We start from the raw sequence: 9,811 nt of genomic DNA, 5'->3' as shown, positions 1-9,811 counted from the left end.
TCTCATCTTTTTTTTTTTTTTTATTAACTTGAGTATTTCTTATATACATTTCAAGTGTTATTCCCTTTCCCGGTTTCCGGGCAAAATTCCCCTCCCCCCTCCCCTTCCTTATGGGTGTTCCCCTCCCAACCCTCCCCCCATTGCCGCCCTCCCCCCATAGTCTAGTTCACTGGGGGTTCAGTCTTAGCAGGACCCAGGGCTTCCCCTTCCACTGGTGCTCTTACTAGGATATTCATTGCTACCTATGGGGTCAGAGTCCAGGGTCAGTCCATATATAGTCTTTAGGTAGTGGCTTAGTCCCTGGAAGCTCTGGTTGCTTGACATTGTTGTACTTTTGGGGTCTCGAGCCCCTTCAAGCTCTTCCAGTTCTTTCTCTGATTCCTTCAACGGGGGACCTATTCTCAGTTCAGTGGTTTGCTGCTGGCATTCGCCTCTGTATTTGCTGTATTCTGGCTGTGTCTCTCAGGAGCGATCTACATCCGGCTCCTGTCGGTCTGCACTTCTTTGCTTCATCCATCTTGTCTAATTGGGTGGCTGTATATGTATGGGCCACATGTGGGGCAGGCTCTGAATGGGTGTTCCTTCAGTCTCTGTTTTAATTTTTGCCTCTCCCTTCTTAAAGGTAACAAGAGACTGTTTATTCTGGAGCCATTTATGGCCTGAGAACACAGATTTAAATTCCATGTTCCAACATAGAAGCAATTTCAGGAAGTGTTTATAACTTACAGAGCAAAGGCAGGATAGTTTACAGGCAACCAATGCAGGATTAAAATACATTAGTGACTACATCAGAGAAGGGGTCCCAGTGAGATGGAAAGAACCTTTCTATAATACATGATGCTATCTGCTGACACTGTTAGCTTTTCGAGTGGTAGACGCTAGTGTTCTGTTAAGTTAATAGTTTACAAATTGAAAAAAAAAAGTAGTCACTGTCCTATTTAGGGTTATTACCACTGTGACGAAACATCATGACCAAAAGGCAAGTTGGGGAGGGGAGGGTTTAGTCAGCTTATACTTCCACATCACAGTTCATTACCGAAGGCAGTCACAACAGGAACTCAAGCAGGACAGGAATGTGGGGGAAGGAGCTAATGAAAAGGTCATGGAGCAGTATTGTGACTGGCTTGCTCAGGCTTCTTTCATAAAGAATCCAGGACCATTAGACCAGGTATGGTATCACAATGGACTGGGCCCTCCCCACCAATCACTAATTATGAAAATGCCTAGAATTTGGTTCTTATAGAGACATTTTGTCAATTGAGATTCCCTCATTTCAGATGACTCTAACTTATATCAAGTTGATATAAAACTAGCTGGGACAGTCACAACTGTTCTGGAGGACTAGAACTAGCCTGAGATTAAGTCATCAGTTACTGGACTGGCAACATTCTGATACCCCACAGTACTACAGCTCTGAGCAGTCAATCAGCCTCTGGGATACAGGTTCTTTCCAGGACTGATTGTTCACAGTATCTTTGTGCTGGTTATACATATAGGACCATCAGACTGCTCATGGGGACCCCAATGGAGGAGTTAGGGGAAGGACTGAAGGTGCTGAAGGAATTTTCAACCCCATAGGAAGACAGCAACAATAAACCACCCCCCGCCCCCAGAGCTCCCAGGGACTAAATCACCAACCAAAGAATACACATGGGACCCATGACTCTAGCCCCATATGTAGCAGGGGATAGCCTTATCTAGCATCAATGGGAGGGGAGGCCCTTGATTCCATGAAGACTCAATGCCCATCTTAGTGGAATGCTAGGGCAGTGAGGTGGGAGTGGGTGGGTGGGGGAGCACCCTCATAGATACCGGGAGTGGGATAGGGGGTTTTCAGAGGGCAAACCAGGAAAGAGGATAATATTTGAAATGTAAATAAATAAAAATAACCAATAAAATTTTAAAAATTGAGATAGTAAGAGCCGGAGGACATGAATGGCTGCAAGGAAGTGGTATTTTTCAGATACAATGGGACAGCTACACATGTGGACTCAGGATTTACATGTGACAGCATGTGAAGAGCTATGCAAATACAAGACACATAAAATCTCACCGTGGGGGAAGGCAAAAGTCTCACCTGTAACCAACGAACTAATGGAACTAATGACATTTCTTTGCTTCTCAAAGAGGGATAATTAGTTTTCTTTAGGTGTATGGCCTCTACTCCATTGAGCAAGTTACTGTGAAAGGCTACACATCCAAGTGTGCATGAATACCTACTTCTCTGATGGATTTAAAAGACAAACGGCAAACAGAAAACAAAACCAAAACAAACCAAAAGAATATAGTTAGTAATTTTTCTGGTCTAGTAGTGGTGGGGGGTAGAAGGTTAAAGGAAGAGGGGTTGGAAGAGCCAGTGGACCCGGAAGTCATCAGTGAAACTGTCTCTAGAAGCAGCTGCTTAAACTGAAGTAAAAGATGGCAATAACAATAGCCATGCTCAGGTGGAAGGGGGCAATCTCCAAGAATTACAAACCACTGAGTACTGCAGAGGGGGGGGGGGGAATTAGCATCTCTCAGGAGAGAGCTCCTGGTTGGCTACCCAATACAGTTACTCAGTGTTAAAACCATATACACACAAGCAGCGAAAATTATCTCAGCAACCCGTGTCTATGCATTTGGGAATCTCTGTGTTTGTAACAGTAATAATCAAAGACAAAGACGCTATCGATTGGAAAGGAGGGAATAAGTAATGGGATGGAGGGAGGGAGGAGAGCAGAGGAAAAATTGTATTTTAAGTAAAACATTAAATAAAATAAATAACGAAAAAGAGGATTCTAACTGGGGTGAGTAAAGAAAGTAGGTTGAGTCACAAGGAGAAAGGGAAGGGTAAATGTGATTTAAAATTGAACCCATATTATATGAAATTCTCAAATCATTAATAAGAAAATAGCCTATTAGCTTATGCAAATCAGCAATGTATAACTATTTCTTTCTTCATTTTGACATTAATGTAAATATTTTTTAATAATATGATTCATTCTTTCATTTCACAAGGTCAGATCAATCTACAGTATATGTTTCTTGTTGCTTCAGGATTATTTTTATTTTAATCTTCTACAGACAATAAGTTTTTAAATCCTTTCCGTGTCCCTGCTTTCTTAGCTATGGGTGCCTTCCCTGACTGTCATATTATCAGTTCCTCATTTCACTATATAAACATTATTTCAGCACACACATGTGAAAACTAATACTGTTGATCTTTCCCAAGGCATGGATTTCTCAGTGGTTATTCATGATGAAATGTTTATTTACTTTCTCTATAGTTACTAATTAAAAACCCAGTTACCCATGTTCTTTCCATTTCCTTTCAAAGGATTCGGAGCTATGGAGCTTCCTACGAGCTTCAGTGGAGAGCCTGCTCTGGGTGTCATGTCCATTCCGTATTGGTCTTCCTCAAAATCTGAGCATCCTCTCCCCGATGTGATGTGTTTCCCCATTTCCTCCTTCTCAGGCCTGGAGTTTCCTGCTTTCTTAATCTAAGGTTTGTGTAGACTCATACTTTTCTGAAACGTTACAAGAGAAGTAGAATATTTAAAAACAAAGCAAAAACAACCAGTCAAGCAGTCAAACATTTAACTTCGCATTTGTAAAAACAACAAAACATGCAAATTAAAAAAGGTACAAGAGCAAGAATGTCTAAAAACATATTTGTATATGCTCTGTCTATAGTTACTATTAGTTCTGGCTATTTAAACGTGCCGTGTGCGTGTGTGTGTGTGTGTGTGTGTGTGTGTGTGTGTGTGTGTGTGTGTAGGTGTGTACATATTTCTGTATACTTAATATATGTATGTATCTGTATTTTTTTATATTAAACCAAAAGTTACAAACATTTTAGATTTTTACCTGTAAAATTCTTTAGGATGCATGTCCTTCCCAAAGTTGTATAAAAAAGGAGAAAGCCTTTTATATAATAACAGTATATACTATAGTTATAATTTTGATAATTTATGATACTTTACTTTTGCTGAATCTATCATTCATATTTCTGTTCTACCAATCAATAGTACTTCCTACATTCAGTGTAGAGGCTGTGGGATAATTTTTTTTTTCCAGAACGACTTCTTGTCTTTTTCTTTCCTATTTCCAAAAACTATTGTTTTTTCTTTTCTTATTTTTTTAGTCAGTGCCTTAATCTTTCTTTTTCTCTAGCTGCTGACTTCTCTCACTCATTGGCTACATAGATTATCCATTTGGGCTTTAAGAATAAAGCAACAAGCAGGAGGTTTCCTGGGAACTAGTGTTCTGGGTGGGTTGTCAATGACAGTGACTGCTTCCGTGCAAGCAGATAAGGCTTGCACCATTAAGTTGGGTGGTCTCTAGGTACTATAACAAGGGGATCAAAACCTTCCCATCAACCCCATTCCTCTTAGGCAATACTCATAGCCACACCAAACCCCTCCTCATCTGTATACATACACAGTGTATATGAGATTTTTTTCTAGAAATTTCATTTTTAGCTTAATTGCTGGCTCTTCTGTGTCTAGAATTAATGGAACAGGTGTTGTAGTGAAATTTTCTTGTCCTTTGGACTTTCACTGAGTCAAAATGTAAATAGCTCCATCGTTCCACCACCTGGAGCCCTCTGATGCCCTTACCAACAATGAGGATATGCTTATTGAGTTGTTTGAACAGATGTTCCTCTTCTGCCAGCTCTCCAGTTAGCGTACTAACTTGCCTCACCAATCCATTCACAGTGTAGCTCTTTCTTCTACAAATAACTTCTATGAAGATTGTGTCCTTGACCTTTCACCTTCCTGTTATTTGATACCTGCTTCACATATGCTTTGTTCCTTTAACTATTTAATTTAGTCTCAAGGTCAATAATAGCATCCTTATTGCTGGCTAAACCTGTAGTATTATTTTAGGGAATTCATTGTATCATTTATAGTTCTATTTTGCTTATTTTAATATTTTACTCTTCACTTAAATATATTTCACTTATTCTTTGAAAATCTCCTGTATGTGTGCCATGTATTTGATCATAACCACCCACCTACCCTAACGTTTCCCAGACACTACTGCAAGCCCTTTTTCAACTACACATTCTCCCTCTTCCTTTTAAGTTGCTGAGTCTAATGTTGTACTAATGTACTTAGATATGGGGTCATCCACTGAAATATGGGCAGGCAACCTACCAGCATCAGTGACCCCAGAGTCAAGTGGCTAGCCATTTGACCTAGAATCCATCAACTGGCAAGAGCTCCTCTACTAGAAGGGTAGCCACAAGAATTTCTCCCCAATCCATGAGAGAAGTTTGACTGGCTTGTTCTTGTGTGAGTCCTGTGAGGGTAAAACAAGGAGCTGTGAACTCATACGTGCAACTGCCACATCATGTCCAATGTGCAACATTTTACATCACCTGAGCCTTCAATGTGGGTAAAGGAGTATTAATATAGATGTTCCATTTACCGCTGAGCACTCAGAAATCCCTTTTTCTCATCACTTTATAAGTCTCTGATTTAAATGCTGTCACTGAAACAAAACAGAGCCTCTCTGATCAAGGAAGGATGAATCTATGAATACAAACATAAGTATTCAGAAGATACTTTGACAATATGATAACTTATCATAAAATTTATGTTCTACACCAGGCCCTATGATTTTCCCTGTGCAATCAGATTTTGACTATGGTTATTGTTTTAAGCATGGATTCTTTACAGTGTGGCATGACTAAAATAAAAAAAAAATCAGTAGATTGTCCTATAGGAGCCATGCCACTACTGTATTAGTGGACACATATTTCCTTGGAGGTCATTATTGTTAGTAACATCTGATAAGACCATTAATGCTGTTTGGTCCCCAGTGGTCTGCATGGTCCTGTGTTGTGAAAACTAGACTGCAGAAGGAAGCTTCCACTAAGTCCAGGGTTTTTTCCCGATGCCTCACAACCAATATTTGTGATGCCTTTAGCAGCAGGGTCTGGTTATTGGGGGAAATGAGGAGAAACTGCCACAGCCTCTGTCTTTTTGGTGCTTTCATGGCTTCTCTGACCAGTAACCTGTACTGGGGTATCCCATGCCTGACCATGAGATTTTTCATTTAATTGGCATGTTTCCTTGGAAGCAGTATTGTCTACTCATGCAAAGGATCTCTTTTTAAACATGGTTTTACAAGCCATACTTTAAAAATTAGCTTACAAAACTAGTGGGTTTCCACAAGGCATTTCCACACATCTCTAGTTTTAGATATTCTATGACCTATCCCCTACTATCTTCCCTCCAATTCTGCCAATTTTTTTCTTAAACCTTATAAGCTTTATTGCCACACCCCATCTTCTTTTGTATCACGTGTTCTACTATCCTAACCAATTATTTGTTTTAAAGATAACATGTTTCCATATGAGTTTTTCATCTACCCTTTATTTTGGCTAACCCCCCACCCCAAACCTCTCATTTACTCCCACCCCATCTGAGCATCTTCTGGTACTTCTTCTTTCTCCTTTCCCTTTAGATCTATTCTGTTACACACCTTCATTAATGCGTCTTTCAATGGCCCCTTCCTAGTTTCCTGACTTCTACGTGTACTTCAAGCTAAATGCAAAAACAATAGTAATAATAATTCAGAACTAAGATTCACACACGAGAAAAATAGGTATGTGAGACTTTAGTCAGTATTTTTTTCCAGTTCTATCCATTCACACATGCATTTGATTATTTTATTTTTGTTCACAGCTACATAATATTCCACTGTGGATGTGTCACACTTTCCTTATCCATTCATTAGTTTATAGACATCTTTGTTGATTCTACGTTCTGCGGCTATGAGTTGAGCAACAATAAACATGGATATACAAGTACCTCCAAGAACATGGGGTATATGCTCAGGGACATCAAAGCTGGGTCATACAGTAGGTCTATTACTATTTTTTTTGAGACAAATGTCAACTGATATATAAAATGGCCTTACTAGTTTACCAAGAGGGTAGGATGATTCCCCTCTCTTCAAGTTCATATAAGCATTTGCTGTCATTTGTAGTTTTAATGAAGCTTTGACTGGGATGAGATGGGATCTTTTTTTATGGTAGAAAAAAAAGTATATATTTAGAATTAACCATCTGGACTCACTTTAGATGATCCCAATCTTGTTGGAAACATCTAGAGCGTCATAATCACGAGCCAAGTGAACATATGCCTTCTTCTTTCGGTCAGGCCGTATCAGAGTCTTGACTTTGGCCACATCAATGTCATAGAGTTTCTTCACAGCCTGTTTGATCTGGGTCTTGTTGGCCTTAACATCCACAATGAACACACGCGTGTTGTTGTCCTCTATTTTTCTTCATAGCCGACTCGGTGGTCAGTGGGAATTTGGTGATAGCATAGTGGTCAAGCTTGTTTCTCCTGGGTGCACTCTTTCAAGGATATTTTGGCTGCCTCCGGAGCTGCAGGGTCTTGGGCCGCCAGAAAGTGGGTGATGTTCAGATCTTCTTCTTTTTGTGGCTGTGGACACCTTCAGGACTGCCTTCTTAGCTTTCAAGGCCTTCGCTTTGGCTTCGGCTTTGGGAGGGGCAGGAGCTTCCTTCGCTTTTGGCGCCATATTGGAGAAAAGGCGAGATGGGATCTTAAAGTAGTTTTACTCCAAACTTTCCTGATAGCTGAGGATATTGAACACCTTTGAAAGTACTCCCTACTAATTTATATCATTAGTTTTGAGAACTTAGCATTCGATGCATATTGTTTCCTTTTCCTTTTTAAGCATTTTAAGTACTTCTTGAGCCTATATTGGAGATGTACATTGTATTGCAACGCCAGATATTTTCTTTGGCACTTGACTATTAAGAGATCTAAATGTAATTTAAACGAAATATAAACATTTTAAATTTTATGAATCTCCTTGTACTTTTGGTAATAGATTCATTTTCACCAATTAATTAGTATAGGTCATATCCTTCGTGTTTTTTTTTAAATAACAAATAGGCATTGCTTTGATGAATCATTGATTCCACTTCCTCATATGGGAAAAATAGACTCAATTTCCACATTTGTGAAATAGTGTCAGTAAGAATAGCTACTACTCTGAGAGGTAGGGAGTATTATATTAATTTATATAAAGAAGTTAACAGGGTAAGAACATAAACATTGACATCTATTTTATTCCCTTCTTGGCCTGTCTTTGGTTAATTTTCTTATTCTAGTCCTGCTTTGCTTATTTAGTTAACTTATTTTTATTCCTTCCTGTTGAACCATTAAAATAATAAAATTTATTTCTTCCCCGAGTATAATTTCGGTCACAACTTTTTTTCAAGACAAAATGTAGTTTTAATTATTGTTACTTTCTAAATTTTCTTTGATTATGGCTTATGTTTTTCTGTTTTAGGAAACAACTTCACTCAATAACAACGACAAAATAAATAAAAGAAAGAAGGAAAGATAAAAAGGAAAAAAGAAAAATCTTTGAACCAAGCCAGCAAGAGCATGCTTTTCTGTGGGCACCGCTGGGCTTGCTTGGATCGTCCTCACTCAGCTCAGTCCTACAGCAGTGGCACGGGTTTCTCGTTCCTCAGAGGCTTCTTGACCTTTGCTCTTAAAAGTGGGAAAGATAACTGAGATTCTCTAGCCTCTCTGTTGGTTTCTTATAAGGTAGTATAATATTGCTTTTGAGAAAAGGACTTTTAAACCATTTTCCCCAAATTTCTATTGCTAGTTGTCAGCTCTACTGATGTTGGACCCTAGCAACAGTACCATTCCTAGTTCTCAGTGCCACTGAACATTGTCTTTTGGTTTTTTTCTTTCTTTACAAAATCCGATTAATATTATACTTGCATCATTTTGACTATGTTTGTGAGTATAATCAAAGGAAACCATATATTTGTTCTTATCTTATCACGATTTCAAAGAGTGTGAATTGAGACTTAAAATCCTGAATGTATCTTGGTGAATTTGACTACAAATTAGTGCCATTTGCTCTTATATATTCGTATATAGAAAGTGAAATATTTTGGGTGAACCCTACAAAAAGGAAAGAGTAATTAAATATAAAATGTTTCAGCTCTCATTCACATGGCTATAAAAAAAAGGAGCTACCTGTATTAGCATTGTGTGTGCAGTCATTTAAGTGCTCAGCCTTTACTTGAAACAGTGCTTTGGGATGTTTAGGAAACATGCTTCTAATATCTGTATTTCCAGAACTGAACAAACTGTATATTCAGATTGTGTCTACACTGCACAGACTCAACAATTGGACTGGAAAAATCTACCTTTCTATGTAGGCCTAAGATTTCTATCAATGGTGCTCACTGTACAGCAGCTATACCCTGGGTTTGATGTTTGTAATAACCTTTTGCATGGGAAAGCGAGGCAACTATCTAGTAATCAAGTCCTTGCCATTGGCTTACAGCCCAAACAAAACCTTTTTCGTAAAATACTTTAAAAATAAAAACAATTAATTCAAGCTCCTATGCTTAACTACCAGGAAACTAGAGCTCAGAAGTTTTATTCCTTTTTACAAAAAGCTTACTAGGTTTCCTTACAGAATTCTTTGCTTTCCTTGTGCATATTTTCTCCTTAATGTGGCCTCAGAAACGAGCTGTGCACTGGTGATTTTTATATAGTCATATATAGAAGATATTCTTTTGTGTGTGTGTGTGTGTGTGTGTGTGTGTGTGTGTGTGTGTGTGTGTATTGTTCTGTTAGGTCACCTGTCTATTTTTGTTTATTTGTTTGTTTTTTCACCATTTTACCTTTTCAGAAAAAAAGCCTGGCATGTATGTGTGTAGAAACATTTCATATAAACCACACTATTCAACTCAAACCCATAAAGATCTGAATCCTTGGACATCAGAAAACAATGTGTGAGAACAACCTGCCATATT

General features: G+C 38.6%; 1 long non-coding RNA gene across 1 annotated transcript; it reads left to right on the top strand.

Moving 5' to 3' along the window:
- The first annotated feature begins 1,002 nt into the window (after window positions 1–1,002).
- LOC148004283 (uncharacterized) lies at window positions 1,003–9,419 on the top strand. Its single transcript, XR_015627377.1, has 3 exons — window positions 1,003–1,168; window positions 3,317–3,484; window positions 8,317–9,419. It is a non-coding gene; the product is annotated as an uncharacterized LOC148004283 (long non-coding RNA).
- The last annotated feature ends 392 nt before the right edge of the window (window positions 9,420–9,811 follow it).

The sequence above is a fragment of the Rattus norvegicus genome, chromosome 8, assembly GCF_021556685.1.
Source record: "Rattus norvegicus strain SHRSP/BbbUtx chromosome 8, alternate assembly SHRSP_T2T, whole genome shotgun sequence".
NCBI lineage: Eukaryota > Metazoa > Chordata > Mammalia > Rodentia > Muridae > Rattus > Rattus norvegicus.
This window is presented reverse-complemented; position numbering and strand designations above follow the sequence as displayed.